Source organism: Mustela nivalis, assembly GCF_964662115.1.
Source record: "Mustela nivalis genome assembly, chromosome: 3".
In the NCBI taxonomy this organism is placed as follows: domain Eukaryota; kingdom Metazoa; phylum Chordata; class Mammalia; order Carnivora; family Mustelidae; genus Mustela; species Mustela nivalis.
The window spans coordinates 130,607,874-130,625,675 of NC_139022.1; the positions used below are offsets into that span (position 1 = coordinate 130,607,874).

A 17,802-nucleotide genomic window follows, 5' to 3' on the forward strand; every position below is an offset into this window, starting at 1 on the left:
ATAAGTTTACATTTTTATTTCAAAACTTTAATATCTTATCGAAGTGGTAGGCTAAAATATGAGTCCTATAATGAAAAGCCAGTCCCTTTCCTGCCCAATTACTTAACCAATTCTGTTTATCTCTAAGTAATGTGTTTATACCAAACACATATGCCAGTTCTGTGTTTTGGTTTTTTAGTTTTTTAATTAAGCAAACTCTATCCTTAGTATGGGGCTCGAACTCACAACCCGGAGACCATGAGTCACATGCTCGACCAACTAAGCCAGCCAGGCATCCCCACATACGCCGGTTTTGATTTATCAGCTTTAGAAGTTATATATTGACTCCTCTAAATAATAGGTAATTACTGAATTTATAAAATGTTCATTTCCTTTCCTACTATTCCTAATATTTTATTATGGTAGTATTAATTTTAGTTCCTTTGTTGATTATTCATAGCCCTTTGATTGGGGATTTTTCCCTCTAGGAATTTACATTCTGGGAAGAGTCAGGGATATCCTGATTTTATTTATAAAATGGGTAATTGCAGCATTTTTATGATAGTGAAAAATTGGAGGAGAAAAGACTGAAGGGGAATGGAATCTGACTAACAGTTATCACCTGAGTACTACAAACTGAAGTTTGTATTGTCTACACAAAACAACCTGATCACCATCCATCAAAATATTTTTATCAATAAACATAAATACATGGCTTTCATCTAAAAATGTATTTATAAAATATAAGTCCTAATTTTTTTCTAGTATGATCTAACATCAAAAGCAGTGGGAAGAATTTCCAAAGCTAATGTAGGAATAAATCTAGAAGAGTATGTATAAAGTTTCATATGTGTGTGTATCTAGAGATGGGAAGGAAGAAGGAGGGGAGCAATGTAGGCATGTATGAAGCATGCAACCTAACAATACAAAAAAGCAGGACTAGGATGCACTGCCAGAAGCAAATGACCTTTGATGGCCAGTCTTTCATTAAGTCCACTAGAATTCTCTTTTAAACTAAATTCATTCATTTCTGCTATGAAACAAAAATTCAAAGGATATTTTAAAGGGAATCGCTGAGGTTTTAATTTATTTTCAAATTCTACAATGGTTTATTTTCCCTGATCAAATACAGAGACTGCAATATCTGCTAAAATGAAGAAGAAACTTGGTTTGTTGTTGTTGTTGTTGTTGTTGTTGTTTTTAGTTTGAAAAAATTTCCCGCAATGGTACATACATTGGCACTTACAAGTCTTGTGTTGGTTTCTTTTTCTCCCAAGAAAGATATAATTGTCCTATATTTTTTCTATAAGGGTCATATAATTAAGGTCATTGGTCAATTGCAAAAAAGAATCAGGATAAAAACATAATCTTTATGACCAGCAGATGTCACTCTCTATGCATGATTGGTTGAAAATAAATTTAACCACATACATTTTGCCAAATACCTTATTTTAAACATCTGTAGAAAAAGTATTTTTAGCTCAAATTAAAAATGCCCCACCTGAGGGGCGCCTAGGTAGCTCAGTCAGTTGAGCTGCAGGTTCTTGATTTTAGCTTAGGCCATCATCTTGGGCTCCTGGGATCCTGCCCATGTGGGGCTCCATGCTCAGAGGGGAATCAGCTTGAGAATTCTCCCTCTCTTTCTGCCCTTCTCCCTGCTTTTGTGCTCTTTCTCTCTAAAATAAATAAATAAATAAATCTTCCTCCTTTTTTTTTTTTTTTTAAAGAAAAACTGCCCCACCTGAGCCCCTGCTGGCTCAAAATTGGCAAACAGAACTGTGGTGGAGCATTGGGAAATGAGGGTGGGAAAGAGAAAATACAAGGAGCTTTTTCTCCAAAACTGACTCGAGCATGTGGATGTTTGACATCTCAACTAGTTTTTCTAAGCCACCAAGGGCTACTTGAAGTGGGTGGATAGGTCAGCACATACTCCTTTGCTATTCCATGACAGTAAGGCTGAGAAGTACCAATAACAAAGCCATTCCCAGATAATGTGTCTTTTCCAGTGAGAGTAAATTGCTGTCCTTTCCATGATAGAAGGGATCTAATTTAAGTAACCTGTCACTAAGTGTGCCCATATCAGGGCTCAGTATTGGTCTCTGGTCTCTGCTGTTGGCAGGTCAGGCACTCAGTAGGTACGTCTTGGTGAAGGGAGGTCCATGTCGCTAAGCCTATGTATAAGCCTCTGTCCTTGCCAACATGGCCACTCTTGTCCATGGACCCACTGAACAGTCACTAGGATGACTAGAAAAAGAAGCTGACTAATAGCTACACAGTATGTCATCTTGTCCTGATACTGAGAGCCTCCTCTGTCTTAATTTAGGTTCAGCAAGCCCTTCAAGGAGTCCTCAAGCCAAGACCGGCTATCACAAGAGACCCCTATACGCTTTAGTATTCCTGTTACTCTCCATCATTTGCTGGAAGCAGCCCAGCTGGGAAGCATGAATCAGCACAGGTGTGATGAATTTCAAGAGCAACAGTTGGGGCCCATGGTCAATTATGTTCCCTATAGTTGCATGTTTACAAAGTACATTCTTATGGATGTACAGTGTCTTTTGATGAATATTAGCCAGGAGAAAAATAACCTTCAATTCTCTGCCTATTCTGAGAGGTCCCTCTATATACTTCGTTCCAGACCTCGTCACTTGTCTTACATATCTGTTCTTCTCAAATCCTGAACAATCATCCAATCGTTAGTTACTGCCCTTGAACTCTAGAGTTTTGATGCATACTTCTGGGTAGTGCCCAGTTCAGACATAGCAGACAAGCAGTTGTACAGCTCGGAATTCTTTGGAAGACTCCCTGCATTCGGATCTTTCAGAGATGCACCCGATTGACATTCTAATGCTACAGCAGACTTTGCAGCTTCCAGCTGCACAGCCTAGCAGGCAAAATAAACTATAAACCAGACTTAAATTTCTTGTTAGTCAGCTGGTCAGAAGTAACTCCTCATGCAGCCAAAGTTAAAGACAGAAAAAGGAAGACTTGTAACAGGAGTAGGTGTCAAAGAATTTGAGCCACCTACTCAGGCAGCTTGCTTATGCGTTCTAGACCTGCTTGATCTCTCTCCCTTACATACCACTGCCGCTTGAGGAGAGGGGGCTGCTGTGCACATTCCAGTTTTTGGCTTGCTGAATCACACAGCAACCAGTGCCACACAGCTGTTTTTAAAGGAAAATCAGCTTCAAAAGAGGGTATGGATTTGTTCCCTAGCCCTAGAGCTATATGCTTCGCTTGTCATATCGGCATTTGCCAGAGGCTCCATACGGAATCCTTATTTGCCACACTTAATGTCATTGAATCTACTGGTCTTCAGTTTCAGGGGGCAGAATAGCTGGCCCTACACTTGCTACAGAGCCTTTTCACTCCACTCAAACCAGCAGTGTTATGGTAAATGGGTCAGAGTGATACACTCAAATGTGGTATGTGTTGCCTCCAAAAGCCAAAAAAGCCCACCAAGGATCAAGCCTCTTGCAGTGAGAGGTGATACAAGGTACAGCAACTTACATTTCACCTGGAAAGAACTATTGCAACATGCTCCAAACCATTAGCACATCAGAAATCCCATCAAGGTGCCTGCATCCCTGGATTTGTATGGAGTTTACCTCCCGCTCTCCGACCTCCCGTGCATTTTACGAAGGCATCTGAAGTACTGGCCACTACCTTCCTACCAGGTCCAATCTACATGTCATCAGTGAAGTGGACCAGTGTGATGGAACTGTGACACATCAAGATGATCACGATCTCTCAGATTATGACAGACAGGAGGCTGAGGTCACCCTAAGGGAAAACTATAAAGGCGGTCTCAGTTCTGCAAGGTAGAAACAAGCTGCTTCTGGTGGCCATTGCAGATTGTTACAGAGAGAGGGGATAAACAGCATTTGCCAGATCACTACTGGTACGTGTAATGCCAAAGGGTATGTTGATTTTCTCCCATAAAGATAGCACATCTGGAGCAGCAGTTGCAATAGGAATCATCACCTAATTACTAATTACTAATCATCACCTAATTACCTAATCATCACCTAATTACCTAATTACTAATCCATAGTAATTCTCAGATCCATTGACATTTGGCACAGGACAAACAAGTAAATTTAAGTGGAAATGTGAAGATACCAAGCCTATGGTGGTGGCACTAATCTCTGCAATTTCCTCTAAGGATGTGTTATTACTGTTGGCTAGGTAAGGAGAGATTTTCTAGTGGCTTCTCCTTGGCCCTTTTATACAACAGTGGCTTCTCCTTGGCCCTTTTATACAACAATAACCCTCAGTCCATGGATCAGAGAGGAAATTGGGGGAATCTGCCAGTAATTAAGTATGTCTAATGCAATGACGTTCAAGAACTAGAGATGTAACCACTGGGTTCACAGACCTACTAGGCTCTCTGTAATTTTAACTTGGGTCAATATTCCATTCATCATCTGACCAACATTAGCCCCCACTTTAACTGGTGGACCAGAGTACTGTTTTAGGTTCCCAGAAATTCCTGCCAGTTCAGGGCCAGTGCTTATTAACGTCCAAAAGATATGAAGGGTTTTTTTCGGTACATGGTCACCCTATTAAAGACTGCAGGTCTCTGGGGAAGTCTTGAAAGACAGTATATAGTAAATACTGTGGCAGTGTTGTGGAGTTCTTAAGAGAACTCAGCATATCCTTCAGTCAAGGGGCTCTGGGCATGATAGCTGGCTTAGGTCTGGAAACCAGAAAAGAGTCTCTCTCTCTCTCTCTTTTTTTTTTAAGATTTTATTTATTTATCAGAGAGAGAGTGAGCGAGAGCAAGCACAGGCAGACAGAGTGGAAGGCAGAGTCAGAGGGAGAAGCAGGCTCCCTGCGGAGCAAGGAGCCCGATGTGGGACTCGATCCCAGGATGCTGGGAACATGACCTGAGCCGAAGGCAGCTGCTTAACCAACTGAGCCACCCAGGCGTCCCAAGAGTCTCTCTCTCTGTAGTGACTTTAGTCAGACTTCTGAACACCAGACCTAGAGTTTTTCCTAATGTGTAGACCAAGTAATATTTCATAGACCCATCTATTTTATTCCTAGGTCCACTGTACCAACTAGCTACTGTATTAGGGTTCTCCAGAGAAAAAGAACCAATAGGACATGTGTGTATGTACATAGAAGAGATTTAGTATAAGGAGCTGGTTCGCATCATTATGGAAGCTTGGCAAGTCCCAAATCTGCAGGGTGGGCTAGTAGCCGGACAGGCAGGAAAGCAGATGCAGTCTGAAGACAGTCTGCTAGAGATTCCCCTTTTGCTTGGGAAGCTTGGTCTTTTTATTCTATTCAGGCTTACAACTAATTGGATGAGGCCCACTCCCATTTTGGAGAGCAATCTGCTTTACTCGAAGTCCACCACCATCTGAATGTTAATCTCATCTGAGAACAGAAACAGCCAGAGTAATGTTTACCAAACATCTGGGCACCCCGCGACCCAGCCAAATTGACACATACAAGTAACCATCAACAGCTACCGTCAGTGATCCCTGAGGGTCAAAACATTTTGATGGCCATTTTGTCCCTGCTGTGTATTATGTTAAACACGTTCCCCTTATTTCTAGTGACTAAGCACTGCTGCTTAGTCTCTGCTACTCTACTCCTCAATCCAGATGAAATTAATGAACAGGAATGAATTGGTGACAGCACCTTTTATGCCAGCTTAAAGAGAACAGCCACCACAGAGATTCTCAAGAATACTGATGCTTGATCAGTAATGCTTGCTACCTTTATGAAGGAGTGTCCACTAGGTCCTCTTGAACCATGTAGTAGAGGACAGTAGTGGCGGAAGTTTGAAGGTCACACATAATATGTCTACTCCGACACTTCTCTCTCCCTACAGTTTTCCATTCCTTTCTCTACATTATGCCAGGGAAGTTCTGGAATCTCAAACTGATTCTTATATGTAGGTCAATACTGAGTCCAAATAAGTAAATTCTTAATATAGGTTAACACATTAAATAGAGAATCCCTGATAAGCACACCCATATCAGTAAACCTGGCCTTTTATCGTCTGCCTTCTTGGGTCTAATGCTCTTAGAATCCCATTCCACACATATTCACCAGGTTTCTGCCTATGTAAATTAGAAAAAAATCTTGCGGTTATTTTGAATTATAAAATCTTTTCTTCAGGATCAGACTCTGAACTTGTTTCCTTGTAATATGCTGAATCTGACTCTATTTATGGGTCTAGTGGCAATAAGGGTTAGTAGGGTAGATCTTGCAGAGTAAAGGCATCTCCTTGAAAAGCATCTGCCTCAGGTGAGGTTAATATAGAGACTTCAAGCAGAGGAAGCCTAATCTCAGTCATGGAGGGTGAAGGCAAAGAAGGCTCAGAGTGATTTAGGGGTTAAGATTTTTAGCTTCAGGGGTGCCTGGGTGGCTCAGTGGGTTAAAGCCTCTGCCTTCGGCTTGGGTCATGATCCCAGGTGTTGGAGGCAGGCCCCTGGCCAGGGCGGCCTCTGCCATTAAAAGATGACGCCTGGCTAGTTGCCAGGTTAGGATTGCCTCGTGAGACTAAGCAGAATGCCCAAAGAGGAAGTAAACAGCATTGGTTGCTAGCGAAGTTGTTTGTTTAGGTGCACAGCCTGATTCGCTCCCTCCTGTACCCTGCTCGCTGATTGGTCATGTAAGCGTATATAAGTGTGTAGCCTTGCGGAATTAAAGAGAGAGAAGATACATCTGAACTGGGGCTTCTTGTCGTCCTTGCGGGTCAAGGGCGATAAATGGTGCCAGCCCCCGGGAACTAAATAAAGGAATCTTGCAAGGTAATCCGCAGGAAAGCGGGGAGTAAAGGTCCGCAGGTAAGCGGGGACATTAGCCACGTTCAAAAGTGGGAAGTCCACGGTAAAGCGGGGTGTAAAGGTCGACTGAAGTATATGCGTGTAAAAGGTTAATGTGTTAGTTAGTGTCTTTAACATCCGCGTCTGTTGTCTGTGTGTTCATAATGGGATCTGAAGTATCTAAAGTGCGGTTGGAAGGGTCTTTAAAAGACCTGCTGAAAGCCAATGGAACTCCACTAAAAGCAAAAACTGCTCGGGTCTTTTTGAATACAGTGGAAAAGGCCGGCTCCATGGTTCCTAGATGAAGGCTTGCTAAACATACCTCAATGGGACCACCTGTGATCCAGGGTTTGGCCCCTGTGAAACCTATTAATGCCTCGGGGCCATATCAACCTTTTAAGTTGCCCAGATGCACCAATAACATGGTATGGCCACCGGAGTGGTCTGGATGTCAGAGTACCTTGCGCTCAGTTTACATCAATGAAATGCAAAGCTTTACATTCACTCCATGCTTTCCTACTTATAAAAATAATACCTTTACAGGGTACAAGTATTCCTTTCAAAATCCTAAGCAAGGCAATCCCTCCTCTCCCTTTGACACATGGCAGGTCTGTAACTTGCTAGGAGCATGTACTGATATCTCAGCAGTGTCCATGTTAAATGGTGGCAAATTCCTCAACTGTTCTTATAAACAAAATGACTCTAGTACCTTTGAGACAACAGTTAATGTGTCTTATCCCAATATTACTTATCAGCCCACTACCATATGCGTCTCACCACCGTTCCTTTTCCTCGTAACAAATGCTAGCGAGCTGAATGATACCTTGAATTGCACTAAGAATTGCTATCTTTCCCAGTGCTGGAATGTCACAGCCTTCAAGCTGGCTGTGATTATGCGTATCCCTACCCATGTTCCTATTCCAGTTTCCATTCCAGAGGACAAGCTACCCGTGGTGCTGTCCAGAAAGAAGAGAGATTTTGGTATCACAGCTGCCATTGTGACAGCATCGGCTATATCTACAGCAGCAGCAGTCTCGCTTGCTGCAACTAGACCCACTGTGGAAGCTGTGAACACCCTTGCAGAAGGAACAGCAGCTGCCCTTCAAACACAGACTCAGATCAATGCACATCTGCAAGCAGGAATCCTGGTAGTCAACCAGAGAGTGGATTTGGTTCAAGAACAAGTGGACATATTGGGGGCCCTATTGGGACTGGGATGTATAGCACCCTTCCCGGCAATTTGTGTAACTCCCATAGCCTATACTAATATGAGTGACTTACAGAATGTCTCCTGACAGCTCTCCCAATACTTGCGGGGAATTAGTCCCCAGAATTCCAAAACTACACTCAGCACCTGCTACTAGGCATAACAAGGATAAATAACACCAGAGTTGAGCTTGCAACCCTCCCAGAGATAATCAAAACATTGCAAGATGTGTTAACCTTTACGAAACAATGGGCTAGCGTAATTGGTCTGATGACAATCCTCGTAGTGGGCTTGATTCTACTAGTAAGGAAACTGCAAATTTGGAGGCGACAGCAACCTAGGCAACAGCAAGCCATGATGCAGGCCTTGTTAGCCATCAAGGCTGGAACATCCCCCCAAGTGTGGCTAAGTATGCTGGATCGGTAGTCAACGACAGGTAAGATTGGTGGGGGAAATATACCAACCTAAGACAGGATGCAGATCATTGATATCTGCCGTTTGATGACAGGTAAGGATATTCCCCGCCATTGTCAACCTAAGACAGGCACAATCCCTGCCATAAAAGAAAAAAGGGGGGAGATGTCGGAGGCAGACCCCTGGCCAGGGCAGCCTCCGCCATTAAAAGATGGCACCTGGCTAGTTGCCAGGTTAGGATTGCCTCGTGAGACTAAGCGGAACGCCCAAAGAGGAAGTAAACAGCATTGGTTGCTAGCGAAGTTGTTCGTTTAGGTGCACAGCCTGATTCGCTCCCTCCTGTACCCTGCTCGCTGATTGGTCATGTAAACGTATATAAGTGTATAGACTTGCGGAAATAAAGAGAAGATACATCTGAACTGGGGCTTCTTGTTGTCCTTGCTGGTGGAGGGCGATACCAGGGTCCTGGCATCGAGCCCCGCATTGGGATCTCTGCTCGGCGGGGAGCCTGCGTCCTCTTCTCTCTCTGCCTGCCTCTCTGCCTACTTGTGCTCTCTCTCTGTCAAATAAATAAAATCTTTCAAAAAAATATTAAAAAAAAAAAAAAGATTTTTAGCTTCATCCAAGCCCATGCTGACGTCTTCATTCCAAGTCTTAGAATTCGACACTGTCCCAGTTCTCATCCCAACTTGACTGAGAGACATAGGCTATGAATTCAATTTACATTTAAATTCTGCAGCCCTCCCAGTTAAGTATTGCGTCTGAATTTGCAGCTACAAGAGATTTGAGATACTTTTTAGAAGCCCCTAACCAGGACTTGAGCTGAGACTTTCAAGAGCTGAGGGTGTCATTTTCTTTCTGTAAGCACTCCCGTGCCCACAGAAGAAGGCATCCCACCCACAGTCCTCCCAGTCATCATTATCCCAGTCAGCCACTTGATCTCAGGAAGTTCTTCATCAGGATGATCTACAGCCAATAATTTGACTAATCGGTGCCGCTCTGTGGCGTGGGTTACCAGCATCCCATTTCCGTGACAAGAAGCTCAAGAGTGGACTCAGGTCTAGAGACAAATCCAAACACCTAAAAAATTTCATCTCTGAGGGTCTGTTTCCTGTGACTTCTGGTACCAATTTCTGCATCAGTCAAGATTCAGTCAGGGGGCACAAACTCTACCAATTACATTCACAGACAGAATTTAATATAAAGCATTGTTAACCAGGCATTAGAAAACTGGAAAGGCAAAGAAAATACAGTAGTAAATGCAGAGAGCAGTTACCAGCCCAAAAGCTGGGAGAAAGGAGAAGAGCTTGGGATTAATAAAACCTAATAGCTCGGATAAAGGGACCCATGGGGCTGGGACAGGAAAGACATCTGCCAGCTGAAACCTGTATGTCTGAAGAAGCATAATGAGGCTGTTTCTGAGATTGTGGAAAAAATGGAAACTTGAGCCAGCTGCTCCCACAGGAAATGATTCTGTCATTGCCAGCGTGAGGAACTATTGTTTGGGTGACACTGACAGTAACAGGAAGCAAAACAGAAAGGAGCAAGTTCCTGGCCAAGTCTACACTTCCAGTCTCCCTCTAGTGCCCCCTATTGTCTGACTAACAGAAGACCAGGGGGCAAAGAGGAAGGAATTAGCAGTCCCAACCTTGACATAGAGCCAGTGGAGTTCGAAGCTAAGAGAGTATAACGTAATAACCGTGTGTGTGTGTGTGTGTGTGTATGTGTCCACACACACGCGTGCATGTTCTGAACCATGTTAAAGTGAGTTCCAACATTGTGTTCTTCACCCCTGCATACCTCAGCATCCATCTGACAGTAACTCCCTAATACTATCTAACACTCAGATCATATTCAAGTTTTCTCCAATTGCCCCCAAAATATCTTCTTAATTTTATTAAACACCTTTTAATTTTGTATGACATTTGAAGGAATGTCTCACTCTCGGAATTGGTTGTTTTCTCTTGTATCATTGAACTAGTGCTTCTGTTCTCTCTTTTTCTGCTAACCAGAGGTTAGGTGTGTGTATGTGTAACCTTTTTTCTTCACAAGCAGTAGCACATATAACGATTTTTTTTATTATGCCAATCGTAAAATAAGTGGATGAGACCTATAGAGCTAAGTGTCTTCAGAGAAATCTGTAGGTCTTTCGGAATACAAGATTTAGACAAATTAGTCTCTGTTCACTGCACAACAGCTGACAAAAAAAAAAAAAAAAAAAAAAAAGTCTTTCTAGCCACTAGCTACATCTCACTTACACAGTCTAATCGTGCATCATCTCCTCAATCTTAGATTTTCTGCTTTTCTTGCCAGACAAAAGGTAGAGACAGGTCCTTTATTTCTCACAGCCCCTCCCCACATTATGCTGGCAGAACATGGCAAGGCCTTGGTTTCTATACTCATTCCTATGCTGCTTTATCAAACATTGATTCCCTAAAGCAAAAGGCTTCGACTTTCTTAGCAGGGCGTTTCCCTCCAATCAAATGTCTTGTTCCTTTCTGGTCCCCACACCGGCTTGAGAAACATCCTCAAGAGCGTTTTGCATTAGATTCCAGAATGTCCCTTCCACTGAGGCCCTTCAAGTTACATCTGGAAAGTGGTTGGATCTTTTCTGGGTCATTTCCTGTTGAATATAAGTGGTAACTATTTTGGTCTGACTTCATTCGTGCTGGGAATCTTGCTAGCTCAGGTCTTTAACTCTACTGAAACCTTGGGCCAAAGGAGCCTCTCCGTGCTCTCTGGTTCTTCTTTTCCCTCCCACAAAGACCCTGTGCTTGTGGAAGCCATGGCCCAGCTGCAATGCAGCCCCCACAGAAGAACCTATGACTGAACAAGAGCTGAGCTCACATGGCATCTCTGGATCCTGCTTGCCCTGGAACCTTGGGAAGATGGCCGGCTTCCCTGCCTCTGTTCCTTCAGCTGTATAATGGGAGAAATAGTCATCACAAACTTGGAAGACTCAAACACACTGAGTTTTTTCTTTTTTAAGAAAGCATATAGTTGTAGGGGGAGGGTTAGTAATTTTAACTCTCCCAGCTCTGGCACAGCCGCAGATCCAACTCATCCATCAGAGCAAAGGAAGAATTTCCAAGGACTGTAACACAGTATAGTCTTTTATTTTATTTTATATTATTGAGGGAGGGATATAGAATAAGTACTAGACTCCCATGTTTTAAAAGTCAAATTGCCCTCTACAGTGAATAATAAATCTTCCTTTTACAACTATTTTCCAGTTCCCCTCTCTAGAGACAACCTTTTGGGTCATGATGTTTCGTATCTTTCTTGAGGTAGATTATGTTCATACGGTCATGTGTTTTTCTGTGTATTTTCCTCACCTCTTTTTAACTTGGATGCTAGCAAACTATACACACTGTTCCACTCCTTATAGTCCTCACTAAACAAAGTATCTTGCAGATAATTCTATAGTAGTACATGGAGTACTGCCTCTGTGTAAGTACATATTTAATTAGTTCCTGATGGTGAGCCATTCAGATTGTTTCCAGTCTTTTAGTTCAAACACCGTTGAAATGAATATATTTATGCACATTTCCAGAATAAGTTGTGGAAAGAGAACAGCTATGTCAAACATAAACTGTGTATTTTCAATTTTTATAGTCTGCAAGCTCTCCTTGCAGTTCAACTATCATCTTGTTTGATTCTAAGTGACATAATACACAGGGAAGCCAACACTCACTCCAACATCTCAATCTCTCTATGGAAGGACAGCAAGTCCTCTCTTTCAGCAGCTGTCTCCCTAGTGCTGCCACAGTAAGAAGACCCCATCTGGAATGATCTCATCCTGGAGAACTTCACAGCCCAAAGCCCCTTGTTGAAAGTAAGCATTGACAATTTGGGTCTTGGCCATTAGCTATTTGGAATGATTCAACAATCACTTTAAACCCTCTTTTGTGCCAAAATTGCAGAAAAGGGCTGAAAAAGGACAAAGAAGAAGGCCAGGAAGGCCTACATTTTAATCATGGGTGGAAGTCAAAAGATGGTAGACTTTCTCTGCCTTGACTTCACAACGAATTACCAAGTCCCTGAAGGTCTCTGTCCTCTTTTTCCCCATGTGTAAAATGAAGACCACAGACCAAACTATTCCTCAGGACCTTTCCTCCTTTGGAGATTCAGATGCAGTGTAGGTCAGGGGTCCTTGCCCTCCCAACCTCACCACATTCAAAAAGCAAGAGCTGTCACAAATTGGTACATGACTAATATCCGAGTGGGTGGTCCAGTTGACATGGCATTCAGACAGTGCTGTGCTGGTGAATAGGCTGGAGCCTCGGCTGGGGGAAGAGAGTCTTGATTTGTCGCATTTGCTGATCTCCATAGCGTAATTACTCCCACTTTGACGCAAATATGAAGTTCCTTGACTCAGAATTGGAAAGAGAAGCACAGAGGCAGGGCATGGGCGGCTGTCTCCAGCAAACCACTAGTTAGGAATTCAAGGACATGTTCTTCAGATGATTCTGTACTGAGAGGCCCTTCATGAAAGAGGAGAGACCTGAAGTGGGCACTGAAGGATAACACTGTAGGACTCTTTGGTAACTCACGGTAACTAACAGGAACAACTCACACTGGCTGGAAAACAGACAGAAAATGAATATGAGAACGTGAATGTTGTCCTGCAAGTATCTGCACAGATTTCCAATAATGTGGTCAGAGCATGCTCTCTCTCCCAGCTGTCGGTGTTTCTTGCACCTGCTTCTATCTGTATGTTGACGTCACTGGCTCCTCCCATAAGCAGGCTCTCTCCAAATGATAGGAAGAATGGCGAGTGCAGCCCAGGGCTCTCTCTTTACACTTAACAGATTCAGAAGAAAAGCAAGTGCCATCTCATGGAAATCACATGGGAAGATTCTGATGATCTCTGCTTGGATCTCGTGCCCACCATGTGGGTCCTTAACTGGGCACAAAAGGAAGGGGTGCCTGGTCCACACGCCCCTACTCCTGTAGCCAGAGGGCAGGCAGAGCACCAAGATGGACCACTCTTTCCTTACCACCCAGGACACATGAGAATCACCCAGAAGGAATTCCCCAGTGGACAGAGAGATGATGGGCAGATAAAAGCTGTGAATTTCTAGTAGACACATGGGTAAGGCTTTGCGGAGAGGCAGAAGAGTGGTTCAAGGGTCCTGCCTGAGTGGAGGTGCAGACATGTGAAAGGTGAAGATGACGTTCGGAGCCAGCCCGACCGCAACGGGGCTACCCATAGGGCAGTGGCTCACAATGGAGGGCGATTTTGCCCACCTTGGGACATTTGGCAACGTCTGGAGATATCTTTGGTTGTCACAACTGGAGGCTAAGGGGTTGCTGCCATCATCCGGAGAATAAGGCCAAAAGATCCTGCTAACCATCCTGCAATACCCAGGAGAGTACCCCCCAGTGAAGACTTACAGTCTCAAGCATCAATAATGCAGAGATTGAGAAATGTTGACACAAGAAAAAATCAGAGAAGTGGCTGGAAACATGTCAAATCATGGGGACTTCCAGTTAGTGAAGCTACAGAAACACCAAGAGGCTGAGGCTCTCTGCTATGACTATTACCCAGGGGAGCATTAGGGAGCTGTTGGGAATGGCTAGTGTGGCCCATACACTCTGCTCCTTTGGCCTAGCACCTCTCTCCCTCCTCCCCCGCCACCTTCGCAGGGCTGGCTCGTTTTCATCCTTGGTGACACGGCTTCAATGTTACCTACTTGAGAGATCTTCCTAGACCTCCCAGGAAAGTAAGGTCTCTCACAGACTCCACACCACAGTTCCCTCTTCTTTTCCTTCATAACTCTAAGTGTAAAATTCTAAGTTTCAGTGCTCCTTCGACACTTGTCTCTTCAAGAGCACCACAGAGGCAGAGAGCTCCCTTGTTTTGTGCACTGCCATGACGGAACAAAAAAACAGAGTGCCTTGTGCACAGTTGTTGTTTGATATCTAACCAATAGATTAATTGGTCTGAAAGTTGCTTATAGGACTGGAATGGGGTCGAGGTGACATGGAAAGAGGAAACAAAGGTGGGCCTCTGGAGGTCTTCCCTGCTATACTGCTCACATTCTTGTACTGCTCTGACTCTGACACTCACAACATCTATAGATCACAGCATAGTGTATCAGGGTTCATGTGAAGGTTCAAAACTGTTCTAGCTATTTTGAGAAAACACGGATTAATAAAGAGAATCAAGTGAACTCAGAATACTTGCAGAGCAATGCCTGGCCTGGCCTGGTCCTCCGAGAATGATTCCCAGAACACCACATAGTACTGAGTGCCCAAGAGAATACGGTCTCTGCCACAGTCTGGAAGCGGAGGTTCCAGGAGTCACCAGACGCACTCTCTGGCTACAGGAATACATAATTTTAGGTGTAAGCCGGGACCAGGAGTTACTGCCCAAACTCTAGAGTCATCTTGCCCCTTGTAGCTCATCGCCAGCACCATGGACCTTCCCTGGCTACTGCCTCCTCTCCACCACACTCCGTTGTTTCTCCTAACTCTGTTGAATTCAGGTTTGCACAAGCGCACAGGACTGGCTAACCCTAAATTAGGAGAGGAACCCTACCAGCAAGGAGTTGGGGAAATGGGACTTTAGTTTTTCAGCCTTTATAGTACAGGAAGGCAGACGGAGAAAGGTTTGGGCAGACGGGGAACAAGCCAGTCTGCCATCTCCGGGGCAGGGGCATGTGGCTGCCGGGTTATAGGCTCCCTGTGGCCATAAATGTCTTGGTGTCCTTCATCTCTAGACATGAATAGCATCATGAAATGAATTGAACTGAGGGGCTCCTGGGTGGCTCAGTCGGTTACGTGTCTGCCTTCTGCTCAGGTCATCATCCCAGGGTCCTGGAATCAAACCCTCACTGGGCTCCCTACTGAGCAAGGAGCCTGCTTCTTCCTCTCCCTGTGGCTCCCCCTGCTTGTGGTCTCTCTCTCTGACAAATAAATAAGTAAAATATTTTTTAAAAATGAATCAAGCTGAATCAAACAAGTAGGGAAATCCTCATTTTGTACACTTTATATGTTACTGATAGCATTTACCGCATTATGCCTCTTAGACTGATTTGTCTTCTCATTCCCTGTGAACAAGATGTTCACCTCCTTGTCCCCACACTCAAGACAAGTAACAAATGTTTGTGGACTGAATTAAAGGCAGAAACAGGCTAGACCGAGGAAGTTGTGAGCCCCTTTCCATCTTTTTTTTTTTTTAAGATTTTTTAAATTTATTTGACAGACAGAAATCACAAGTAGGCAGAGAGGCAGGCAGAGAGAGAGAGAGGAGGAAGCAGGCTTCCTGCTGAGCAGAGAGCCCAATGCAGGGCTCAATCCCAGAACCCTGGGATCATGACCTGAGCCGAAGGCAGAGGCCTTAACCCACTGAGCCACCCAGGCGCCCTGCCCCTTTCCATCTTGAAGCAGCCCCTGCAGCTCCTAGAACAGCCATTTCACGAATATTTGGGATTTCCTACTCCATGAAGCCATCACCACTGGACAAGACCCCAAGGACTCTGTTCAGTTTAAGGGGACCTCGGTTCCAGGTCTCCCCCAAAAGCTGGAAGAACATCCACACCCATTCATTCAGCCATTAAACGTGTATTAAGTGCTTCCCAGGTGCCATTCTCCTGTACTTCTTTTCCCTTTCCTGTACTTCTCTTCAACCCTCGCCTTACCAACAAGAGCATGTCAGGGATTTCAAACTCTATGGCTGTGGACCCCCATGGGTAATACATGGGACATTCCTACTCTCTCCTGGAGCCCTTTAGGTTGTGAATGGCATCCACGCATTCGAGGCAAGGTTTCCTTACCTTTTTCATTCCTGACATATTTGGGCACAGACCAAGGTACCCAGAGGGAGTGGTGGACAGAAGTCCCCTTTCTAGCCATCTAAGAATCAACACACTAAACCCTACTTCGCATGTCACCTTTCCTCTGTGTTTAGAGCTCACACTCCCCTACACCAAAACAAGTCCCAACCCTCCCTCAGGGCTCGAACCAGGTCTTCCCCTGAACACCCAGTTTCATACCCAGTGTTTTCTTCTTCTGTGATACTCATTTCACTTGTAGCCACTCGTGTCATCCTCATGAGACTCCAAGTTCCACGAGGACAGGCACCAGACATTTCTGGTTTACCTCCATATCCCTGGCACCTGGCTCAGGGACTAACAGATAACATTTTGAGGCTTATCAAATGTTTGTTGGATGAACACCCGTTAAGCCTGCTAACTTTCAGTCTCAGCTACTGATTATGTAATATTAGTAATAATTCTCTACATAGTTCAGTGGCTTACCAAACACCTTTATGGGGGAGTGGGCCATCTTCGAGGGGGAAAGACAACGCAATAATATAATCATTACTCTCTCTACTTTTCAGAAGATGAAACACCATCCATGAGGTAAAGGACTTAGGTGGTGGAACCAGCAGAGTTCAAACGCATATCTGCATTAAAATTCTGAATGTAGGTCATATACCATCTGCTAGGCAGATGCTCTGGCCTCGGAGTAAAATGCTGGAAGCTCATAGAAGAGAGCGGTGGAAAGAGGAGGAAGAAGCTAAGGCCGAGCCTCTGTGGTTTTCTTTCTTCTAGTGTCTACTTGCAACCTGTTCAGGTTCTTGCAACTCTGCCTGTTCTGGGACTTGGAGGCAGGAGCAGAGAGTAAGTGAAGCCAGGGAAGCTTTACCTCCTGGGAGGAGGGAGATGAGGGCTGGGACGCAGGGCACTATTTCATATGTGCACACTCACATCTGGACGGAATCTACACCAAGGCACGTGTACATATAAACACACCCAGAATGAGCCGCTACACAGATGCCACCCAGAAATCATGCACATACACACTGGTACGTGGTTGTGCACACCCATACACACATTTCAACGTGTATGGAGCACGCAGATATCCAGCCACTGTTGTGTACACCCAGCAAATGAAGTGCACTTCAGCGCCCTCCCCCCACTTCCCCGCCAGCAGCAATCTTGGACGTGTGTATATGTGCATACAGGAGCCCTGATTAATGTTTGGACACGCACTTGAGAATGCACACACACACACACACACCCCTAAACATGCACACACGATTCATAATCACTCAAGTACAGGCAAATTCCATACCCGGGGAATTTACGCTGCTATAGCTGTCCTGCCCACACGCACCCTCTGGTCGGAAGCTGGATGAATGCTCACGTGCAAGCAATACAGAGGTTTCTTCGGACACACGCACAAATACCCACACCCTTACAAACGCCTGGGTAGCCATCACTCTCGTGCATGGAAACCTTCAAACACGCTGACAAGCTCTAACTACACAGATACCTGCATTGACACACTCAAGCCGTCACCAGCGCAGAAGTTTTTTTCCAAACTGAGGCCGAAGGGAGCGCACCGAGCCGCGGGCGGGCCCACGTGACCGGGGACGGCGCGCTCCCGCCCATGACGGGATGGGAAAAG

General features: G+C 44.6%; 1 long non-coding RNA gene across 1 annotated transcript; it reads right to left on the reverse strand.

Moving 5' to 3' along the window:
- Positions 1 to 12,321: 12,321 nt before the first annotated feature.
- On the reverse strand, positions 12,322 to 17,766 carry LOC309861609. Its single transcript, XR_014310044.1, has 2 exons — positions 17,668 to 17,766; positions 12,322 to 12,963 (listed from the first exon to the last, which is right to left on the reverse strand). It is a non-coding gene; the product is annotated as an uncharacterized lncRNA (long non-coding RNA).
- Between the last annotated feature and the right edge of the window lie 36 nt (positions 17,767 to 17,802).